We start from the raw sequence: 24,317 nt of genomic DNA, 5'->3' as shown, positions 1-24,317 counted from the left end.
AGAACGGAGATTTCACGCTGGGCGCATTTTTTTGAAAACTAGCTCCTTTTGCAACGTAATATAAAGTAGTGCAGCTCACTTAACGTAAGAATGTAATGAAGTTTGATTACACGGCTGACGATTCACGACTGCAATCATCCAAGAGACAGAGACAGCTGGCAATATTACAGAGGAGCCCCATGAAGCGTAACGACAGCACGGACTCCGCTGTAGGCACAGTAAATGGCATGCTTCGGTCCACTGGAAGGATACTGGTGAAGTGAAGTTGTATAAGAAAGAGGTGTTCACAAAATAATTATACATCTTGTACTGGAGCGGTACCCATTCACTGTCTCGTGATGCCAATTGGGGAGCTGCTTGAATGAGAAGTGGCGCCTCCAAGATTTAGGCTGCTAATAAACGGCGGGGAGAACGGTGTGCTGATCACCAATCCGATGCCCCTCCATATATCCATATCGCACCATATGGCAAAGGATTACACGGCGCGGCTGGCGTCATACGGCCCTCTGGGCCTGATCACGGAGTTAGTTTTAGTTTTGGATTACTGCGAATGTGGCTGTAATCCATATGATTCTGCACTAACAGGGCTCAAGGAGCGTATAGAAAGAAGAAGAGCAACATGTACGGTCACAGAATAGCATGACTGGTGTAAGAATTTAACAGCAACGCTACAGATTGTGAGCTGGCAGACACACAAAGAAACAAGTCTAATATATCACGAGATAATTCCGAAAACAGGACCTTAGCATGGAATCTACGAGTATTCAGATCCTCCCATACATCTTCCTCGTAAAAGTCATGATGATAAATTAAAATAAATAGCTCCACGAACAGAGGCATAAAATCATTCGCTCCTTCTTCCATCATAACACGTTTGGTACCTGTTTTTCTATTTGCGTTTAGTGTTACCTCTATGAATGTGTAGTCTAATATATCACGAGATAATTCCGGAAACAGGACCTTAGCATGGAATCTACGAGTATTCAGATCCTCCCATACATCTTCCTCGTAAAAGTCATGATGATAAATTAAAATAAATAGCTCCACGAACAGAGGCATAAAAGCATTCGCTCCTTCTTCCATCATAACACGTTTGGTATCTGTTTTTCTATTTGCGTTTAGTGTTACCTATATGAATGTGTGAGAACGTTTGCGAATCGTGTGTGTAACTGAGTAGCGACGTGGGTACCAGCCCAGCATTCTCCTAGTGGGGTGTGGGAATGCACCTAAATATTAAGCCCAGGCTGGCTAGCGCACGACCGGCCCTCTACGTTAACCTGCCGGGCAGATTCGATCCGGGGCCGGCGCGCTTTCACGAATCCTGGAAGCGGCGTACTAAGCCTCGCGGCTATACGGGCGGGCCTAAACCTTAGAATTTGGAACAGCCCACCATATTCCGATACACAATTTAAATTTTTTGCACAGTATAGGTAAAGAGATAAAGAAATATGGAATTGTTCGTTGGGGGGCCTCAGAATGGTCGTTCGAACAACAAAGCGAAATGGTTTTCCTCCCTCGAAGACAACGACACTTTTCCTTGGCGAAGTGTGTTTGTTGTGTATCTTGTATTTCCGTCCAGTGTAGATGACTGTGATGTGTGTGTGTGTGTGTGTGTGTGTGTGTGTGTTTTGTGTGTGTGTGTGTGTGTGTGTGTGTGCGAAGAGTTTATAGTCATGTTTATGTTGTTGTGGTTCAAGGAAAGAGACAGGGTGGAACACGGTGCTGGCATATAGCCGACTCCTCTCGAACAGCACCAAGGGGTTTGCCGAGCTTAACTTCCTCATCCGACGATCCAAGAATCACATGCCATCGTCACGCCATGTCACGTTGCTAAAAGTTTAAGAATTCAGCTCAGGACAAAAAATTTTGGAAATTTGTGGTAAGATCTTATGGGACCATACTGCTGAGGTCATCGGTTGCTAAGCTTACGTACTACTTAATTGAACTTAAACTAACTTAAGCTAAGGACAACAACACACCCACGTCCTAGGGAGGATTCGAACCTCCGACGGGAGGAGCCGCGCGAACCGTGGCAAGGCGCCCTCAGACCGCACGGCTACCCCGCGCGGCGAGCTCAGGACAGAGACACAAATTTTGGTGATGGAGAACTCTACGCCACCTCTCCTTCCCTTGCAGGCAAAATAATTACGCTGACGCATTTCCCATCAGCGGGACTTGAAACTACCGTGCATTAGATGCTTATACCTCGTTTACGAAAGTGGGGCTACAAAGTTCAGATGTTCATATGTAACGCAATACATACAGTTTCTGACACACAACTCCGATTGACCCATGGTGTCAGTTTGCGAACTTCGTGAAGGCCGTTGTTCAAGTGTCTTGGAATTCGGACTCTGCTATCCCTACACATATACTCCGTCATGGGATTTGATGTTGGCAATATAAAGTTATTCAGAAGAAACTAGAACATTGATTCATTGAACGCTAGAAGAAAAAAGGATTTGCAATTGGATAATACGTCTTTAGACATTGTACATTCAGTAGGTTTCATTACAGCAGGCTTCCTGCAGAACTGAAAAAAAGAGAGTGATAAACCCCAAGTATTCAAATACAAGTTTCATTGTGGCTCACTCGTATTCTGTATAGGAATTCCTCGCAGTAGTTGAGAACTTTTTTCTGTAATTCGTTACTTATTCGTTTACTCTCTTACAAGATTTTCTCCTGTTTTGTTATAAGATCTACAACTTTGCTTCAGCCGTTTTTTCTCTAAGTTCAAGGCTTTAAAAAATTTATGATTCAAAGTACTGGCTATTGCTGGCCACTACTTTCTCTCATCTTTCAGGCAGCATACGAATCCCCCTGCAAAAGAACTGGGCGTCTTTTGAGGAGATCGATCCAATTTTGCACTTGTTCATACGACCGGAAGTGCTCGTCAGTCAGGCCGTGTGCCACTGATAGAAAAAGGTGGTAATCAGAGGTAGCAATGTCTGGAAAATACGACGGGTGGGGTGGAACTTCTCACTTCAGCGTTTCCATGTATGTTTTGGCTTGTTTAGTGTGGCGCAGTGGTTAGCACACTTGACTCGCATTCGGGAGGACGACGGTTCAATCCCGTCTCCGGCCATCCTGATTTAGGTTTTCCGTGATTTCCCTAAATCGTATCAGGCAAATGCCGGGATGGTTCCTTTGACAGGGCACGGCCGATTTCCTTCCCCATCCTTCCGTAACCCGAGCTTGCGCTCCGTCTCTAATGACCTCGTTGTCGACGGGACGTTAAACACCACTAACCAACCACCACCGCTTGTTTAGTGACGTGAGGTCGAGCGCTATCATGCTGAAAAATCATCTTTTCATGTCTGTTGCTTTATTGTGGCCGTTTGTGTTTCAGTGCTCGGCTCAAAAGCAGTCCTGGGATTGTTCCCGTCGGTTTCAGTAGGTTCGAAACCCTTCTCTCTTCTACCGCCATGCCGCTATTCAACGTCAAAATCATTGTTCTTGAAACGCTAAAACCATTCTCTGCACGTTCTTTCACTAATGGGTGCCTCACCATAGGTCTTGCCCAGCATTTTATGAGCCTCAGCAGCAGAGTTCTTCATGTGAAAGCAAATGACGAGAATTGTGCTCGTAAGTTGACATATTCAGTCGTGAATAGCTTTACGAAGCAAGTAAAATCGACTAATATTCTTATGGCGTTATGTTTACAAATGCCTACGCTTACTGTAGGACACAACCTACCACCTGCACCACCACTTGCCCTACTGCTATCTATCGCAAAACAGCGGAAGTAAAGTTGAAAACGTAATAATTCTTTCGTTTCTAAATTTTCTAGTCACCGTTCCATAAACTATGTACTGACCTGTTACGACCAAGTACCTGTGGCTCGCGTAATCTGATCGATAAATTATTATTATTATTATCGTATCCAGTACAGTGCAGTTATTTACAAATACAAAACACTTCTAATACATGACAAATTCATTTTGTGGCCCAAAATTCGGCTGTCTTGATTGCTAGAACATTTGCTGAAACCAGCAGCGTGCAGGCTTCGGACAACTGACGAAGAGATGTTCAACATCTTGATGTTTTCCAAATGCGTAGGTTGCAACTCCAGTAAGGTCCCCCCATTGCTCCAATTTTTGTTTGCATCGTGTCATTCTAGTTCGGAGTCTGTTCAAAGTCTTTCATGTCTGGTAGGGTATTTGGAAAAAAGCAACGGATTCTTCCTTTAGGTTTTGGTTATTACTTCCAGTTGTCTTGTTTCGCCACAGTTCTATTCGGCAAGCGGAATCATTTACCTGTTTTTTTTCCCTCGACATCTGTCGCTGTTCTTAGTCTAATATACGGGGGTGCTATGCCTATAAGATTGTAGATTTCATCATCTGGAGTTGGTCGTAGGCAACCAGTTATAATGCAGTCTGTCTTGTTAAGAGCACCGTCGACGGCCTGGTAGATTCGTAGTTATGCCAGACTGGTGCAGCATATTCTGCCGTAGAGGCTCATAGAGCCAGAGCAGACGTACTACAAAATTATTTCGGCTGCACACTTTCACCTTCACGTTCTCGCAATGGTCTTCCCCTCCATGTTCCTCCCAGTTATCATAGGGGCTGAACGTTTCACAACCAGGACAACAACAATAATGAGTCCCAGCTCTGTTAGGTAAATAAAAAATAAAAATAAAGAAATATGGATGCGATACAAGCCGTTGCTGATGTATCGAACGGTCTGCCCTAGTGCTGGGAAAGGTGAGAGAAAAGTGAGAACGTGTCCGTATGTGTTTTTTCGAGATGGGTGTGGATCTAGGTTTCTGTTCTGGTAGGGGCGGAGATTCCAAGTGATTTGTTTCCAGTCACTCCCCCATTCCACCCCCCCCCCCACCCAAAAAATACATTTTTTTGTCAACTCCACTTTTAACAAGATACAGACGCCTAGGATTTTAATAATAAGAGCAACAAAATATATAAATATTTCGTAATAACAATATCTTGTGATCAGTAATTAGTACAGCACCCTAGCAAAAATCCAAGAAATTGCAATCCAGGGAATAAACGTCGCTTGAAAATCATTTAATTCGTTTGCGTGGTCATATTATCCGTGGTTGCTTTGAAATTCCTGAGGATATTTTTGTTCCGTCGTTACAGCTACAAAAAATGCGTGTCTTTTCTCATCAGACGCGTTTCGCTTTATTGAAGTAAAGCATCATCAGTGGTCTCTGATTAAAGATATTTACAATTTGATTTGTTTTTAAGATCAAAAATCAGTTTGATAACAATGCGTCGGTTTTTACTTACGGTAATTTCTGCTTGATTTTTCGCCTACGCTGATATTTGTATGAGTGTCTAATGAAGAAAGGAGCCAAAAACGTGCTAGCAGGCGGCATCTCCTGATGTTGTAAAAAAAAAACAAGCACCGATTACCGTAGTTTTAAACGAACAAATTGTTAACAAACAAATCAAATTGTATATATCTTTAATTACAGACCACTGATGATGCTATATTTCAATAAAGCGAAACAGGTCTGGTGAGAAAAAATCTCATTTTCTTATAGTTGTAACGACGGAACAAACGTACTCTCAGCCGGCCGGAGTGGCCGAGCGGTTCTAGGCGCTACAGTTTAGAACCGCGCGACCGCTACGGTCGCAGGTTCGAATCCTGTCTCGGGCATGGATGTGTGTGATGTCCTTAGGTTAGTTAGGTTTAAGTAGTTCTAATTTCTAGGGGACTGATAGTGCTCAGAGCCATTTGAACCATTTTTTTGAACGTACTCTCAGGAACTGGAAAGCATTTATCTGAAAATGTGAGAAGTACGTGTGTCATGCAAGTGATTTTGAAACTATAACAGCAACAAACTCTTAAAAAGTTAGACAACGCCGTAATTTACACGGTATAAAACAGGAGTGTGCACTCAGCATTATCAGAATTTCACCTAGCCCTCTGATCGTGAACGCAGGAAACGTATAAAGGGGGTGCATTGGAGAGAGGGGAGTAAGGAGATGGTGTTTCTTTCAGTCGTTTCTGCCCACTTTTAGGAAAGTCAGCCTATCTGTAATTTTTTTCTGAATTGAAGAACTTCCGATTTTTGTCTTCCCTTACTCACTTCCCTGTGGCCGCCTTTCCCTGGATGGAATATCCTCTGCAGCCCGTTAGGTCGCAAGACCAAGTTGGGTTAGCCACCAGGCAGTCAACTGACAATTATCCGGTGGTAATCATAGCTTGTAATTTCCGAGAATTCCTCGCCACTTTCGCGATGATCAGTTTCTATGCGGCTTTGTTCCCTGCTTGGTGTGTGTGCGGAGCAGCTGAGCCCTCCCCCCCCCCCCCACCCCCTGCGGCCTTGCCCTTGCCCGCTGGCTCGACCAGATTTAACATAACAGCGCCCCACTGCCAGCAGAGCCGACGCCACTGTTTACAGCGCCGGCCGTGTGAAAATGGGGGCGCGTAATGCTCCGCGAACTGCCTCCGAATTCTTGGCAGTCGTTTCGCGTAGGCAAGTCCCGTTGGCCGCATTTATCGGTAACGAGTGCCAGGGTTTGGTCTTTCGTGGTTTACTAGTTTCCTTTGATTTAAATTCAGCAGTAACCGTGACAGTGAATGCCTACGAAAATGCGGAGCAGTTCTGTTTTACGATCGGTTAGCCACAGTTCACGGAGATCAGCTCCAAAACGAATTCCACTCTTTTTTCTTTGATACGTTTCGGTTCTTAGATTATTATTATTGTGGTTTCAAAGTGACTTAACTATACCGTTATTAGTCTCTCTATCCTCTCATAGCTTTAGAAGACATAGGTATGAGACTTTTTTTCAACAGCAGTAGCGCCGGCATATGTATTACAATTCGTATATGAGCCTTTAATGAAACTAATAAAATTTAGCTGCCATTAGGGTAAAATTGGCCAGGTGCGAGTAGGACTCACGCACAGAAGTTCCTTGCAAACTGAATCATGTATATACAGGGTGTTCGGAAATTCCCGTTACAAACTTCTAGGATTTGTAGAGGGGAGTGAGTACATAATATTTTAAACTGGAACCCACATCCGGAAACGTCATCCAGTGACGCTACAGAATGTCAAAGTTATAGCCGCCGGCGCCTGTAAATGTATGTATATACAAGTCGATTTCCTGATAATGTTACTAACTTTCTGGATGATGGAGAAAGATAAATTGGTCAATCAGAGGTAAGGGTCCCTGTGCCAGAAACGAACGAGACAAAAGTTATAAGTGAAAACCGTTCTGATACCACTGACATTGGTAGTAGTATGGACGAAAACGGAAAAAAATGTCCTTGAGCACTTGTTCATCTTCGCTACTGTAAAACACATCTCCTTCACCGAGCGAAGTGGCGTAGTGGTTGGCACACTGCACTCACATTCGGGAGGACGACGGTTCAAACCAGTGTCCGGCCATTCTGATTTAAATTTTCCGTGATTTCCCTAAATCACTTCAGACAAATGCCGGGAAGGTTCCTCTGAAAGGGCACGGCCGAATTCCTTCCCAATCCTTCCCTAATCCGATAGGACCCATGACCTCGCTGTTTGGTCCCTTTCCTCAAATAAACCAACTAACCAACATTTCCTCTATTGAACAAATGCTCATAGCTTTTACGGTATGCATTTTAAATGCCTTGTTTACTAGATTTTTTTCTTGTTTTGGTCCATTTTACCACCTCTGAAAGTTTCTTAACCTACACCTTTGGCAACAACCGACTACCACATGTATTGCACTGTCAGAGGTATCAGAACGGATTTTGCTTGTAACTTTCGACTCCGTTTCCGGTACTCGGACCCTTACCTCAGACTGATACATTAATCCTTCTCCATCATCCTAGAAAGTCTGTAGCATTATCACGCAATCTTCCTGCACAAACACTGACAGGCGCCGGCGCCTATAACTTCGTCACTCTGTAGCGTCGTTGGATGCCGCTTCTGGACAAGGGTTCCTATTCAAAATATTATGTACTCATTCCCCTCTACACGTCCCAGAATGTTGTAATGGGAATTTCCTAACACCCCAAGTATATAATTCATCCACCCTGAGAATCGAGTTTCAACGATTTTTGCCTGTTTTCGATAAAGATTCAGGTAATATATCTGTCCGGGGAATTCCAAGATCGTATCAAAATCTCTGCAACAGTTCCTCAGACTAGCTCAGACATACAAAAAGAAACGGGCAGGTGACTTCAGTTTACATATGTACATATAGAAGATTTAATAACTTATTTTTATTTATTTACTGAAATATGACAACAGCTTACATTTTATGTTTGCATGCAATAATGTTCGACTGTCATTATTTTGAAGGATAATGAATGCATTGCATATTCTAATAGCAAAAAAATATGATTTTATATGATGTAGTTACAATTTAACAAAAATGCTTCAAATGGCTCTGAGCACTATGGGACTTAACTTCTGAGGTCATCAGTCGCCTAGAACTTAGAACTAATAAAACCTAACTAACCTAAGGACATCACACACATTCATGCCCGTGGCAGGATTCGAACCTGCGACCGTAGCGGTCACGCGGTTCCAGACTGAAGCGCCTTTAACCGCACGGCCACACCGGCCGACTTACAATTTAACAATTTTCAGATTCTTTTACTTAACACATAGTATGAAATCGCGCTTCTTGGCAAATTTCGTGATTCTAGGTCAACGTTAAGTATCCTATAGGTTCTGCTGAGTGAATTTGTATCAAAATATGTGACATAAGTGGCCGTGTCTTTTGATTGCACTGACTTAAGACGCTTAAAATTTTTACATCACTAAGGGACCATAGACTTCAATATTGACATAAATTTGTACTTTATACGCCAACTCGCTCCAGAGAAAAAGGGATCTTAACATACAGACAGAAAAACGGATAAACGGCTTCAAATGACAAAAGAATATTTTTTGGTGTTATATAATTACAAATTAACAATTTCAGATTTTTTGATTTTACTTGTTTTGTGAAACTGTGCTTCTTGCCAAATGTCATGATTCTATATCAATTGGAAGTAACCTATAGGTTTTGTGAGTGAGTTTTCGAGTATCAAAGTGCCTGACATACATGACAATATCTTTTGACTGCATTGGCTTAGAAGCTTAAAATATTTCAACTGCAAAGAGCCCAACGATTTTAGTATATGACATAAATTTGAACTTTTCCTGGGAAAAAAGATTCTTAACTGTCGGATAGGCAGACAGACAACAAAGTGATCCTACAATGGCTCCGTTTTCACGGATTGAGGCACGGAACCCTAAAAACTAATATCATTGCGCAAAAAAGTTGAAACTGCAATCTAATATGTTTATATCTTCTATGTTCAAGAACAAGTACAAGAAGGCATTTCATTGTTTCAGCCGGATTCGGGAACGGAGGACGTGTAGGTGGCCCTCGGAGCTAAACTGGCAGCGAGATGCCTCCCCACCCATCCCCGTTCCTTATGCCTCCATTTAACGGTGCTGACTCTAAATCAAGTCATATACACCACTCTTTCGTCGAAAGTGCACTACACGGGTTATGGCTGCTGCGTCACCCGCTGGAATCTGTGGCATGTAGCTTCCCAGTTCTAGTGAAGCCTCACGGGTTGTGTAGCTGCGCAGTTTTCGAGGATTAGCCGAAAAGTTAGGGCTATTCCACAGATCCACTGTTGGGTTTTTGCCTTAGTATAAATTCATTTTTGTATGTCCAATTCAGAAAAGGCGTAAGGTAATAGCTATTGTTCTAAGTCTCGTAGCGATATCTGCCAGACCTTGGTGGTGTTCTTGGTCGTTCATATTTACTGGATTGTGCAATATTTTGCATCTCTTCTCCCCATTTCTTCAGGGTGATGCGTCTCATGTGTGTCATTAAGTCGGCACTTCGAGTGCTCTTAGAAGTCTGTAACCTCATGATTCATCTTACCCGTATACTTTGCCGTGCGTAAGATGCGTTCAGTGGTCGCAGTCATGTGCATTACCATATTTTACGTTCCGCAATCATTACAGTTTCTTTCAGGCCTTACTCTGGCCTTCTACAAGTATTTTTCCTTGTATGACGAATTGAATCATCCGATAATTTGTTCTCTTTGTTACGAGTAACAACTCTCGATTTTTATTAAAATGCCAGCCATTGGACTTGCCTCGTTGAATATACCAGTTCTTGTCAGACCACCGTAGTTAAGCAACGTCTGGTGTGGCCAGTATTTGAATGGGTAGCTGCTTGAGTGCATCACTTGTTGCTGGCTGCTTTCCCATTGCCTTTAAGGCAAATGGGAGGAGAGACGATGGCGTAAAAGTTCGTGATCGCTACACTTTACGCCGATGTCCTGGATTAAATTCCAAATCTCTGGGTAATCAAGCGAGGTCATGCGACACTGTTGATGGTGATCCGTTCGAGCCGGTCGGGGTGGTCGAGCGGTTCTAGGCGCTTCAGTCTGGAACCGCGTGACCGCTACGGTCGCAGGTTCGAATCCTGCCTCGGACATGGATGTGTGTGATGTCCTTAGGTTAGTTAGGTTTAAGTAGTTCTGAGTTCTGGGGGACTGATGGCCTCAGATGTTAAGTCCCATAGTGCTCAGCCATTTGATCCGTTCGACAGTTGGGGACGTTAAGCTCGGCTGCCCCCTCCGTCATTCTGGAGTGGAGTAGGCTATGTCCCGGCACCGGGTTTCGCTCTCTCCATTCTCTCATTACCATCAACATTTAACACACACATGGCACGACAATACACAAACCCATTACAGTCACCTGAACTCAAACACTCAACTCTCACACTTTGGGAAGAAAGCGTGCCATTGTGCGCGAAGGATAGAAAATCTTTTCCAATTAGACGGCTGTATCTGGCCTTCTGGGCCTCCCATCCAGCGATGTCATACGACATTACTTTATTAAGTTGCCGCAAAACGTTCGTTACTGCTGCTTTCGATAGGATTTTGACGAGTCGACGGTAGATCCACATCTCAAATACTGCTAACGTGTTTATGACGGTCCTCCCTTTCATATCATGCAACATTACTGACCAGACATAGCATTTTAGAAAAAGGATGCTGATGCCTAGTCTGAAGTCTGCGTTGTTAACAACATTCTTAAATTTCATGAAAACATTAGAAGTTAAATCTATTACACATCTGATATCCAGCCTTCAGAGAGCCATGTCCCAAAATACTTAAATTTCATTGCCCGCTCTGTTTGCGCCCTATCAAACAGAAAGGTGGCATATGCAAAAAACTCAAGGTCTCATGCTGTTATAATGTAGTTTTGTTTCTTATTATTAATATTTAGGAACACATTACTGCCGCGTTTACCTGAAATATTCTGCAGTTTTTGAAAATATTTTATGTTTTCCTCTACCAGCACAGTGCCATCAACATCTGGAACATTACTTATCTAAACGTCTTCGACTTGCACCTTAGTTTAATTATCTGTCATTGATTCCTGAACGATGTTGTCTGAATAAATATTGAACACTAGGGTTAATAGGACGCGCCCTTGCCGAGCTCCTTTGTGAATTTGGACTTTGTTGAATAGTTTGTCACTGACTTTTATCTTACAACCAGGAAGCGCCAATTTTGTTCATCTTTCGTACATTTGTAGTACATAATTAGATGTAACAAGTGTTGTTTTAACGCGCTCCTCGGAATGTTTTCAAGAAATTGAGGTTCGTAGTTTTGCTAGCCTTTTGAACACCAGAGGCCATACGAGACCGCCAACTGTAGCGCAGCGGCTTAGCTCCAGCAGCTATTGCGGTCCTAAGCTTGTAAGAACATTCCAAATGCTGACTTTAAGACGTTCATGAGACGCCTTAACCTGAAGAAAACAGAAGAAAAGTAGCAAAAGGCTGTACCGTCCAATGAATGTGAACAATTAGAAACACCATCAAGGTCTGGTAGTACACCCGTACTAGGTTCTAGAAACGTATTTTGTTATTCTAAGCCTCCACCAAACACATGTATCGCCACAATGAATCATGTTTCTTTGTAAAGGAACAATATTAACGACTATAATCGTACTGGTACATTCGTGGACAGGTTGGTTGGTTCGGAGAAGGAGACCAGACAGCGTGGTCATCGGTCTCATCGGATTAGGGAAGGATTGGGAAGGAAGTCGGCCGTGCCCTTTCAGAGGAACCATCCCGGCATTTGCCTGGAGTGATTTAGGGAAATCACGGAAAACCTAAATCAGGATGGCCGGACGCGGGATTGAACCGTCGTCCTCCCGAATGCGAGTCCAGTGTCTAACCACTGCGCCACCCCGCTCGGTCGTGGACAGGTATAATCGAGGTGTTTCCAGAAGTACCCTCCGCCACACAACCTGACGTGACTTGCTGGGTATACAGTCACACAGACGCAGAAAACTAAAATGAGGATGAACAGACAGGCATTTGAAACTCTCCCACCCACAAACCGAGTTCTGCATCACAATCGCTACGCCTCATTGCTCAGCTTGTCGTAGGAATAACAAATTACATACTTGGCCGTTGTTGCCCCTTTCTTTTAATAGTATAACACCTTCATCTCCAGGGCTGCCGAGTATTCGAACGCTGGTTTTGCTTTTCTTCGCCACCCAGCATTTACGTCTTTAGTGATTGACGTACTCCGTCTCCCGAGGCTGTTTGGTTTACACACTGCTACTAGCTCATCTACGTGAGCGGAACGAACGTCATAACATGGCAGTGTTGAACTCGTAGTTCACGACTCTCTTTACGCTTTTCCGCTACTAACACAGCGATATAACAGCTGAAAGTCTGCCTGGCGATAGATCCTACTGATCTTAAAATTAAGAGCTTTCTGGTTTCGTATAATATCCGGAAGGTTCTCAGCCTTCTTCAACAAAAACCAACACCGTACATGCTGGTGATAACCATAAACAGTATCAGCTGTCAATTTGAAGAACGAAGCTAACAACTAGAGTGAGATCTGGAGTAGCAGATTTGACGGTTGTGTGGCCGAGCAAACATTTCAACATTATCGAATATGTCACCTTCCAGACGCTAACTTCGCTAGCGTCGAAAATATTATGTACCGAATAGCGGCAGGTCCAAATCAATGAATTTAATTAGAAATAACTGTTTCGTGCCAGTCCATGCAAGTACTTTCTCCTTTGTGGCAGAAGGTTTCGCGTAATCATCGTCACATCCATGAAAGAATTAGTCTGCTAACTGAAAGCGCCTCTGCAACTGATTGGAAACAAGATGTTCTTACGTACAGCTACAGCTATATATAGAACGACTACATGTTGTTGCTATAATTGTCTTGGGTAAGAGCGTGAGTCCCTCACTGCTTTTCTGATAGGGTCCTCGATGGTATATCTCGTGAAGAGACCATGAGGATAAAATCAGAGAGATTAGAGCCCACACAGAGGCATACCGACAATCCTTCTTTCCACGAACAATACGAGACTGGAACAGAAGGGAGAACCGATAGAGGTAGTCAAGGTACCCTCCGCCACACACCGTCAGGTGGCTTGCGGAGTATGGATGTAGATGTAGATGTAGATTCCTTTGTCATTCTCCGAGCATCTGCAATAATTACAAGTAAACCAGTTGTACCGGGTTACAATATAGGTGTCAGACAAAAAGATAATGTTGGAATGCCTACTGAAGAACAAAGGAGACGACAAAGATCACGGAGAACATGGAGAGGATCTCATGGGAATTTCCTCAAAGTACCCGCCCTGTCACACCACTGCCCTGTCGTCTTGGAACACAGCGTCACCACTGAGGTATAATCATTCTACCAGAGGATGGACATGATTGGCCAAAATGGTCGCATAATTCTTGGCAGTAATGCGATCTTGCAGAGTACCCATGGGGCCCATGGAATTATTCGACATGGTTGCCCAAATCATCATCGAACCCCCGACATGTTTTACCCTTGCGACGTAAACTTAGCCGAAGTTAGAAACAATGTGAAACGAGATTCATACAACCAAGTGACTTTCTTCCATTGCTCTATAGTCCTTCGCTTCGGCACCGCGTTTTACTGTCACGGGCGTTTGAATCACTGATGAATGGTTTTGGAATTAAATCTCGCCCTGCAATTCCCAGCTTTTGAAGATCCATTCGTGATGTTTTGGTTCTGACAGGGTTCGCCAGTGGGACATTCAGTTCTGCAGTGACTTTTACGGCTGTCTTCCTCCTATTTTCGTCCCAATCCTCTTCAGTAACCATCTTTCCCGATCAGTCAACACCCTTTCGTCCGCTTTGTGACTTAGCGGATGATGTTTTCCCGCTTTCATTGTGTGCCATATAAATCTTCGATATGGTGCTTCTTGTAACACCAAAAACTTCGACTAATACGAGCATCAACAATTTTCCCATGTTCAAATTCTCATAGCACCGACGTAATGCATTCTCAATAATACAGAACACTATTCTGACCGCGACTGACATATGCAAAGTATTAAGGACACTGCGAAGGTACTGTTCGTGGCCAAATACAATAGTGCCAGCTGCAGACGTGGCTACCATCTGCATATACGTTCAAACATGCATTTCTCACAGTGTTTCCATATTTTTCTCCAACCGCTGTACATGTCTCATATGTTACCCCTTGCACACAAAAAATACAGTTTTCGCTCTCCGTGTTATCGTACACCGTCAGCAGTACTAACCAAACATTAACTCTGTTCACACCTGCTGCCAGAGAAGCTGTAGCACACTCACACATCCTAGAGATCTCATAAATCTTCAAGAGCTATTATCGACATAAGACGAGTAAGGTCTGTTTCTTAGACTGAGTGCTGTGCGGCTGGTCCCGGCGGAGGTTCGAGTCCTCCCTGGGGCATTGGTGTGTGTGTTTGTCCTTATGATACTTTAGGTTAAGTAGTGTGTAAGCTTAGAGACTGATGACCTTAGCAGTTAAGTCCCATAAGATTTCACACACATTTGAACATTTTTTTAGAATGAGTGATGTACGGATCTTTGAATGGTATCAGTTTACCTAATTAGCGTCCGCAGCTCGTGGTCGTGCGGTAGCGTTCTCGCTTCCCGCGCCCGGGTTCCCGGGTTCGATTCCCGGCGGTGTCAGGGATTTTCTCTGCCTCGTGATGACTGGGTGTTGTGTGATGTCCTTAGGTCAGTTAGGTTTAAGTAGTTCTAAGTTCTAGGGGTCTGATGACCATAAATGTTAAGTCCTATAGTGCTCAGAGCCATTTTTTAATCTAATTAGCAGTTATTTCAACTCTACTCTCTACTCCTTCCTAACAGGCCTTGGAAGGCCCAACGATACCGTCCGACCGCCGTCTCATCCTCTCAGCACAGGGGCGTCACTCGATGCGTATACGGAGGGGCATGTAGTCAACACACCACTCTCCCGGCCGTTGTCAGTTTTCGTGACCGGAGCCGTTACTTCTGTCAAATAGCTCCTCAGTTTGCCTCAGAAGGGCTGAGTGCATAGCGTTTGCCAACAGCACTCGGCAGACCGGATGGTCACCAATCCAAGTACTAGCCCAGCCCGACAGCGTTTAACTTCGCTGATCTGACGGGAACCGGTGTTACCACTGCGCAAGGCCGTTGCTCAGTTATTTCAGCGCTGCTGTTAAAATACATCGTCGTGCGCCTGACTTCCATGCGTCACTTTCTCCTATTGAACACCACTTACTTTTCAAAACATGTTCATCAGAAAGCTCTTGTCACACAGCAACAGCTGAGATTTCATAGAAAATACAAACAACAAATCTGGTGACAATTGTCATTTATAAAATGTTTCATTTTTGGTCGTAGTAGTGAGCCAGCGTAAAACATGCACATGTTCGGTAACATTGAAGACACGACATTCGCACTGTGAGTTTTGGAATATACGTATATGACAGTTTCGTTGCTATTTTTGTCTTCATTAACTGGGCGTTTTTTTGCATACTCTTGAAATGAGCACAATTAGGGATTTGGGATCCGACGATAACGAGGTCATATGAGATGGTTCCATCTCAGTAATAATATGGGCACTGAAATATCATTGTACTGTCGCTGTGAAAAAGGAACTTAGCATAAACTGAGCTGATGCAGAATTGAGTTCAGGCATGTATGTGAGTACGAACGATTTTGAAATTAGCACATCATATAGTTAACAATGGAGCAACTACAAGGTCCACTATGCTGCGCTCGACCATTAAAACTCAGTCTTTCCACACAAGAACGAGACATCAGACACTAGTTTAGATGCAGAATATACAAATGAAATAAAGCCCAGATCGTACGCCGTATGAGGGAAAGCTATCACATATCATGTCTGGAGAATCAGTAATAGTAGTGAAACTCGAAAATGGTTGTTTCCGATTACTTTCTTGTTATGAATACGTGGACGCGTTTTTTGTTTATCTAAAATATAGGCTAATTCTGGACTTTAGTCTCACTGCTGCATTTACAGACATGCTAGAATCATAGTGAGTGTAGCAGGAAATGAAATGAAATCATTGTATGGCATTGTTGGACGGGATACTCCATCTGGGGTGCAAGTCTTTTTATTTGACTTCGCTTTGGGGACTTGTGCGTCGACTATGATGAGGAGGAAAACACAGCACCCAGTCCCCGAGCAGATTAAATCTCCAACCGGGCCACGAATCGAACCCGGGGCCCCTGCATGGCACTCAGCCGCGTTGGCCTCTCAGTTACGGAGACGAACTAGTACAGCAGGAACATTGTTGTATGCATAAAACAGGACCTGTAAAGCAAACTATTTAATCTCATTTCTCAGGATTAAGCTTTCGGTTAGATCGTTTGGAAGACAAGATGTGTCATAAAACTGGACAAGAATATACGGATGCAGATTAACAAAAATTACTGCAGCCAGAGTTTTTCTACTAAAAATTATGCCAAGTCTCTTTACACTCTCAGTCCTAGTTAATGACAGTTACAGAGAAGGAAGCACGAAGCACGGTGGTAGTTATCTATGCTGTTGAAGGTCTGAATGAACGAGACATTCCTTACGACAGATTTGAGCTTTGATCGCATAGAACAGGTATTTGTATTCTGTAAGCAATATGAGTTTGACAATTATATTCTTTCAATTGGAAAAGTGGGTACTTGTCAATATCTACGGTGTCTTTTAGTCCCTGTAGTGATTTCCCTCTCTTCGTGTAGAGAGAGAGAGACTTCGTCTTGGAGATGTAAAGACAGTGGCCAACGTGAGATTGGCACAAGGGTGGAACTCAGTGCTCAAAATAGACGTGCAGCAGCCAAGGGCGAAGGGTCGCGAGCTAGCCTCGCCAGCACTTGAGGCTCGCCACAAAGTCAGACACTCCATCACTATGTGGCAGCACAGTGATCGATCCATTGTTGAATATGCTATATCAGTCATCAATAGTTTACTAAACGTATAAAATAATCAGACATATCGAAACAGAACACGGTTCAAGAAGCTTTGGGAAATGTTAAAGATAGCCGAGATACTTGCAACGTCGAACTGAAAAAGCAAATGGAAAAAAGAGGGTTGCAGACCTTTTTCGTTAATACTAAATATGGCTACGGTAGAACATGTTTCTGGAGTGTTATTTTCGGAAATAAACTCAAAAACTTAATTGTGTTACAACAATAACAAGTCAGAGTACAAAACGAACGATTAAAAGTAGCTACAAAGCGCTCCTTCAGGGCCGTATTCAGAAAAATGGCTCCGAGCACTATGGGACTTAACGTCTGACGTCATCAGTCCCCTAGAACTTAGAACTACTTAAACCTAATTAACCTATGGACATCACACACATCCATGCCCGAGGCAGGATTCGAACCTGCGGCCGTAGCAGTCGCGCGGTACCAGACTGAAGCGCCTAGAACCGCTCGGCCACACCGGCCGGCTACCGTATTCAGCATCACAGGAATAGGCACCGATGTTCTTGGAATGTCATTCGGAGGGCGACTTGCCATTACGTGCCAGCGATTTTGTACCTTGGTTGAAGGTGTCCAATTAGCATGCTAGAGGGGAAGAGACGGCACACATGGGTGTGTTTTTATTTACGAGGTGCATTCAAGTTCTAAGGCCTCCGATTTTTTTTCTCCGGACTGGAAAGAGATAGAAACATGCGCATTGTTTTAAAATGAGGCCGCGTTCATTGTCAATACGTCCCAGAGATGGCAGCACCGTACGGCAGATGGAATTTTACCACCAGCGGCGAGAATGAGAACTGTTTTAAATACTTAAAATTGCGACTTTTCCTTACTTGAACAGCGTGCAATCATTCGTTTTCTGAATTTGCGTGGTGTGAAACCAATTGAAATTGATCGACAGTTGAAGGAGACATGTGGTGATGGAGGTATGGATGTGTCGAAAGTGCGTTCGTGGGTGCGACAGTTTAATGAAGGCAGAACATCGTGTGACAACAAACCGAAACAACCTCGGGCTCGCACAAGCCGGTCTGACGACATGATTGAGAAAGTGGAGAGAATTGTTTTGGGGGATCGCCGAATGACTGTTGAACAGATCGCCTCCAGAGTTGACATTTCTGTGGGTTCTGTGCACACAATCCTGAATGACGACCTGAAAATGCGAAAAGTGTCATCCAAGTGGGTGCCACGAATGCTGACGGACGACCACATGGCTGCCCGTGTGGCATGTTGCCAAGCAATGTTGACGCGCAACGACAGCATGAATGGCACTTTCTTTTCGTCGGTTGTGACAATGGATGAGACGTGGATGCCGTTTTTCAATCCAGAAACAAAGCGAAACCAAAAAAATTTCGGGTAACCGCCAGTGCTGAAAAAATGATGGTGTCCATGTTCTGGGACAGCGAGGGCGTAATCCTTACCCACTGCGTTCCAAAGGGCACTACGGTAACAGGTGCATCCTACGAAAATGTTTTGAAGAACAAATTCCTTCCTGCACTGCAACAAAAACGTCCGGGAAGGGCTGCGCGTGTGCTGTTTCACCAAGACAACACACCCGCACATCGAGCTAACGTTACGCAACAGTTTCTTCGTGATAACAACTTTGAAGTGATTCCTCATGCTCCCTACTCACCTGACCTGGTTCCTAGTGACTTTTGGCTTTTTCCAACAATGAAAGACACTCTCCGTGGCCGCACATTCACCAGCCGTGCTGCTATTGCCTCAGCGATTTTCCAGTGGTCAAAACAGACTCCTAAAGAAGCCTTCGCCGCTGCCATGGAATCATGGCATCAGCGTTGTGAAAAATGTGTACGTCTGCAGGGCGATTACGTCAAGAAGCAACGCCAGTTTCATCGATTTCGGGTGAGTAGTTAATTAGAAAAAAAGGCCTTAGAACTTGAATGCACTTCGTATTTTTGGTAAAAAAAAAAACAGGCATAATGATATGCCTGCGAGATCGGTATACCGTAGAATTTGAACTGGTAATGAATAATTTTAACGAATCTACTTTTCTGTAAGAAGACAAGGTAGTAAAATAATAGTGACTTGGGCGTTGTTTCTTTCATATGCATCCTTCCTCCGCTCCTCCTGACCCTGCCCCCTCCACTCCACCCATCCTCCAAAAGACATAAAAATTTCATACAAAACAGCAGCGAATTTGCAATTAAAAATACGTCACCCACATTAAGATAAATTCACGACATGAAAGACGGAACGTGAGGCCACTAGAGAACTTTAAGCGTTTAGTTAGTGAGAGAAAATGACTTTGATCTTGGGTCTTTTTTATATATTCCGTCAATTATTTTCATTGCTTCTTGCGATAAAAATAATAATCGATATCATAGTTCGTATACTAATTTGGTACATATTAAACAAGATGAGCTGAAAAGATCAGTTATCAATCAATTATACAACTTTTTGTCAATTTGTAAACAAGCCTTTTTGAATCGTTTATTGAGCGAGCCTTGCACCGCATTGCGCACAGTAAGAATTTCCTGAAACGTATACTCACTCATAACTTACATTCCGCATAAAAAAAACGTGTTTCGTCTGCTTCTTTGCAGTAACAACAATGCAACAACACCATCGGAGGGATGACTGATCCTAATGTTATGAAACAAAACACGAAATGGATGAATCATGTTGCAGAAATGTCGCAACCTGTGTCTGTAGGCCCATTAAATCGCCTGCGTAATGGTTAGTAATGGCAAGATTCGACGGGACAACAAGTGTTTGCTCCTCTCTAGACGGCGACACGCTCCACACATGTCTGGTTCAGAAGCGAGCGCGCTATTTTAACGCCTAGCAGCCGCTAGCGCCCCAGGAGGTGGAGCCTCCAAGAATAGGCTTCTACCTGCCACTTCTGGCTGGTGGCTGGCTGCTGCGGGATCTACTCTCGCCACACCGCCGCTTGCACTTGCTGTCGGGTGCCCACCAATCGTACGGGTTGGCCTCGTTTGCAAGCGTTGCTTCTCGTTACTAAATAGACCATTAGCAACAGGTGAATTGGATTTGCGCCAAAAATCGCAAAGAAATCCGTTGCAACATTTAGTGAAAGTAACCCCCCGTAGCACTCAATGGACTGGCAAGAGACGTAAGCAAGATCGGAAATATTGAGACAGGCGTGAGACGCCTTTTTGAGTGGTAGTGTAACTGAAGAGTCTAGATGGAAAAGTTTTGTCATTTTTTCAATGATATTTGTACACAGTTCCTAGACATGATCCAGGTACCAAACCATGGTAAAATCAAATGAATCTATATGGTTCCAGAGACCTTTTCAAGTCTCAAAACTCTCTGCTGAATATATGCAGACTGAAGCGGTGAATGAAAATTTGTACCAAGTCCAGGGGCTTGAATGGCAATTTGGATTTGGAGTTGTGCAAAGTCACTGTGCCAAAGTAGCGTAGTGATTAGAACATTTGACTAGTGGGCAGGAGACCCAGCTTCGAATTCTGGTCTTGGTACAAATTTTCATTTGTCGCTTGAGTCTGCATACATACATCATCGAGAAAGACTTTCAAGCAAGTGTTAGCGGATGGCACATGATCTTTGTGCCAGTATCTGCTTCCCCCTGAAGTTCCTAAATTTGAAAGGCACGAGAAGTGGGTTTTACTGACTACAGTTCTACTAGCTAAAAACCTAATGCTGTATTTCTGTATCACAAAAAGAACCTAGTGCCTCAGTGTTAATGGCACTTAAAAAAAATTCCTATTGAAAAGTAACATTTTGAAGACCGTGACTGGGGAAAAAAATACAAATCGATTCTTGCAAAAAGAAAACAGCAACAGTAGCTGTTACTAATCTATCTATTTGCACAAGTAGCGCCGTTATCGGTTTCGAACAGACAGGTTCATTTTCAGGCAGCTGTTCACGTTTTTACTATATGTGTTGTTCTTTAGATTAGTTATTGGCTGTTTTTTGTTTAAATTAGTTGTTAAAAAAACAGCCAACAGCTAATGTCAATAACAACAAAAGTAATATAAACGTGAACAGCAGTGTGAAGATAAATGAAGATAGAATGAAAGCGGTTACGGCGCTATTTGTGTAAACAAACAGCATTAAAAATGGTTAAAATGGCTCTGAGTACTATGGGACTTAACTTCTGAGGTCATCAGTCCTCTAGAACTTAGAACTACTTTAACCTAACTAACCTAAGGACATCACACAACACCCAGTCATCACGAGGCAGAGAAAATCCCTGACCCCGCCTGGAATCGAACCCGGAAACCCTGACAAAATGAACATACCGGTTCAAATGGCTCTAAGCACTATGGGACTTAACATCTGAGGTCATCAGTCCCCGAAGCCGGCCGGAGTGGCCGTGCGGTTCTAGGCACTACAGTCTGGAGCCGAGGGACCGCTACGGTCGCAGGTTCGAATCCTGCCTCGGGCATGGATGTGTGTGATGTCCTTAGGTTAGTTAGGTTTAAGTAGTTCTAAGTTCTAGGGGACTGATGACCTCAGAAGTTAAGTCCCATAGTGCTCAGATACATTTTTTTCGTAAAGCGTAACGCGCAGCACGCTAGGTTCTGAAATAAAGAGGTGAACCAGATGGTGCACACGACTTCCCTCCATTAGGTCACCTTGACTACTGGGGCGTCAGGAAGGTAATTCGATCACAAAATGAAATAATAAAATGTGACAAATGCTACAAAAGTCAGTATCATACTAGATGGGATAAACACTAGGAAAAGAATCTAGATGTCTTGAAATAACAGGAGGTCAACGTCATTTAGTAAAGACTTTCTTACAATTCGTTTGGGCGAAAAAATAATAAAACTATCTCAGACGGTTTCGAAAATATTAAAGGTAAATAGCTTAGGTGAATCATCTTGCGTATAAATTAGTAACACAGTACCGCGAAAGGTTCTAAGATGTAGCGAGCAGCTTGTATAGGCAATAGTGAAAGTGTGCCACAAGAATTCCTTTCAAATTTGACTTGGAAAACCTGGTGTTCATCATTCAGATTTTTCATTGTTGCTTTAAGCTTATTGAAAACCAAATCTGCAAAATAACCTCCATCTTTCTGTAGTATGATTGTCATCACGCAAGCGAAGTTCCAGTGGGTTCACGGTGACAGTACGTGATTACTTTTGTGTTATTCAGGACAGTTGCAAGACTTGTTGTGGAAAAACAACCACTGCAGATGAACCACTGATGCTTTTTTTGTCAGGCATTAGCATTACGATGACAATAAAGTCAAAAGATTCGGAGTACAAGCACATGATTAGTAAATGGTTCTGGAAAGAAATAGTTTATGACTAAGGATAAGCACCGAATGATCTACACTTATGTGCCAGAACAATTTAATTATCTACGTAATAATGTGTTGGACAACCTTAGGCTAAACGTGTACAAATTCAAATTTCAAATGGCTCTGAGCACTTTGGGACTTATATCTGAGGTCACCAGCCCCTAGAACTTAGAACTAAGAGGTGTAAAACATTGCTTCAGCCGTTTGCCGATAGGTGCCGACAACGGTAAGTAGCGGTCGAAAGAAGCAGATCGCACACGTCAGGCAGTTAGCTTGGACCTCGGTCAACATAACCTCATTCCAACATTAGTCGATTTGTGTCTGCATCATAAAGTTCTTCTAGATTGAAAATGTCAGTTTACGAGCCTAATTCTCGTCATTTGCGGGAAGTGTTACTGTTTTGTTTCAGTATGAAGGAAACAGCGGCTGTGTTTCATCGAAAGTTCTCAAGTACGTATGGTAAGGACGCTATTAGTGAAAGAACGTGTCGTGAGTGGTTTCAACGCTTCAAGAACGGAGATTTTAAAGTCGTAGACCGGCATAGTGGTGAAGAGAAAATGTTTTCGAAGATGCAGAATTGGAGACATTGCTGAGTGAAGACTCGCGTCAGAGTCTAGAAGAATTGGCACGATTAATGGGAGTGACACAGCAAGCCATTTCAAAACGTCTCAAGGCTCTGAGAATGAGCATGATTCAGAAAGAAGGAACTTGGGTCCCGTGTGAGCTGACACCAAGAGCGGCGTTTGTGTGTTTGTGAACAGTTGCTTCAGAGGCGAAAACGGAAGGGATTTCTTCATCGCATTGTGACCGGGGACGAAAAATGGGTTCATTACGATAACCCTAAACGCAAAAAATCATGAGGATATCCCGGCCATGCTTCCACGTTGACGGTCAAACCGAATATTCACGGCTCCAAGATCATGCTCTGCATTTGGTGGAACTAGCTCGGCGTCGTGTACTATGAGGTGTTAAAACCAAGTGAAACAATCACAGGTGCTCGTTATCGAACGCAATTAATGCGTTTGAGCGGAGCATTAAAAGACAAACGGCCGCAATACAGCGAGAGGAACGATAAAGTGATTTTGCAGCACGACAACGCTCGTCCTCTCGTTGCAAAAGAGGTCAAAACGTACTTGGAAAAGTTAAAATGGGAAGTCCTACCCCACCCGCCGTATTCTCCAGACATTGCTCCCTCTGACTATCACCTGTTTAGATCAATGGCGCATGGTCAGGCTGACCAACACTTGCGATCTCACGAAGAAGTCACAAATTGGATCGATTCGTGGATCGCATCAAAAGATGAGCAATTTTTTCGACGCTGGATTCGTGCGCTGCCCGAAACGTGGGAGAAAGTAGTGGCCAGCGATGGAAAATACTTTGAATGATACCTGTGTAACCAATTTGTGTCATTAAAGCCTCAAATGTTGGGAAAAAAACGGCGGAAGCAAAGATGTGCACCTTGTACTTAAACCTAACTGACATAAGGACATCACTCACATCCATGCCCGAGGCAGGATTCGAACCTGCGACCGTAGCGGTCGCGCGGTTCCAGACTGAAGCTCCTCGAACCGCTCAGCCACAGCGGCCGGCGAACGTGTAAAAGTCTTCGTAGTGTAGAGACAGGGCATCGGGAGCTATAGCACAATGTACTCAATTGCTGTAAATACCAAGGAGGTGATTTTTGAACTCCACGCCGTCAGTCTACACCAACCTAGATGTGTTCGATAGGATTAATAAACGGAAAACGTTTAAGATCAACGAGTTATGACCATCATACTCCTCAAGACCCTGTTGCAGGGCACTGATCTCGTGACCAATTAAATTAGCATGCT

Source organism: Schistocerca cancellata, chromosome 1 (assembly GCF_023864275.1).
Source record: "Schistocerca cancellata isolate TAMUIC-IGC-003103 chromosome 1, iqSchCanc2.1, whole genome shotgun sequence".
NCBI classification, from domain to species: domain Eukaryota; kingdom Metazoa; phylum Arthropoda; class Insecta; order Orthoptera; family Acrididae; genus Schistocerca; species Schistocerca cancellata.
Note: the sequence above shows the minus strand (reverse complement) of the source record.